This window comes from Pyrgilauda ruficollis, unplaced genomic scaffold (genome assembly GCF_017590135.1).
Source record: "Pyrgilauda ruficollis isolate IOZ18807 unplaced genomic scaffold, ASM1759013v1 scaffold2239, whole genome shotgun sequence".
NCBI classification, from domain to species: domain Eukaryota; kingdom Metazoa; phylum Chordata; class Aves; order Passeriformes; family Passeridae; genus Pyrgilauda; species Pyrgilauda ruficollis.
In genome coordinates, this window is record NW_024521862.1 from 1 (window position 1) to 840 (window position 840).

The 840-nt window shown below is 59.4% G+C and overlaps 1 long non-coding RNA gene across 1 annotated transcript; it reads left to right on the forward strand.

The window, feature by feature from the left end:
- Positions 1 to 44: 44 nt before the first annotated feature.
- On the forward strand, positions 45 to 433 carry LOC121354221. The gene is made up of 3 exons (XR_005955241.1): positions 45 to 127; positions 224 to 288; positions 365 to 433. It is a non-coding gene; the product is annotated as an uncharacterized LOC121354221 (long non-coding RNA).
- Positions 434 to 840: the final 407 nt, after the last annotated feature.

An 840-nucleotide genomic window follows, 5' to 3' on the forward strand; every position in this document is an offset into this window, starting at 1 on the left:
AAGTCATTGGTTGCCGATGATGTCACTGCTCGGCGGTGACACCGGGACCACCCCGTGTCCCCTCCCCAGGACCTGGAGATCAGCGTCACCGAGCTCCAGACCATCCTCAACCGCATCATCGCCAAACGTGAGCCGGGATTTGGGGGGGGATTCCACCCCAATTAACCCCGCCCCCCTCATTAACACCCCGTCCCTCGTTAACGCCCGAAATTCCCAATTCCAGACAAAGATCTGCGGACCAAGGGCTTCAGCATCGAGTCCTGCCGGAGCATGGTGAACCTGATGGACGTATCCTGTGGCCGTGGGCTGGGGGGGCTCTGGGGGGACCCCTGGAGCCCCCCTTTCCTTAACCCCCCTCCCCCAGAAAGACGGGAACGGGAAACTGGGGCTGGTGGAGTTCAACGTCCTCTGGAACCGCATCCGCAACTACCTGGTGGGTCTGGGGGCTCTCCCGGCTCCTGGGGGATTTGGAGTTCGGGGGGGGGGGCTTTTGGGGTCTCTCTCATGGGTGACCCCCGTTTTTAGGGGTCTCTCTCCTCGTTGGAGACCCCCCTCATACTGTTTTCCTCCCTTTTTTGGGGCTGTCGGGGTGTGGGGTGAAGATTTTGGGATATTTCTTCATGGGTGGTCTCCATTTTGGGGAGATCTTGGTGTACACTGGGGTGTTTTGGGTGACCCCTGCTCCTTTGGGTGCTGATTTTGGGGTACATGGGGGTGTTTTGGGTGACCCCTGCTCCTTTGGGTGCTGATTTTGGGGTACATGGGGGTGTTTTGGGTGACCCCTGCTCCTTTGGGTGCTGATTTTGGGGTACATGGGGGTGTTTTGGGTGACCCCTGCTC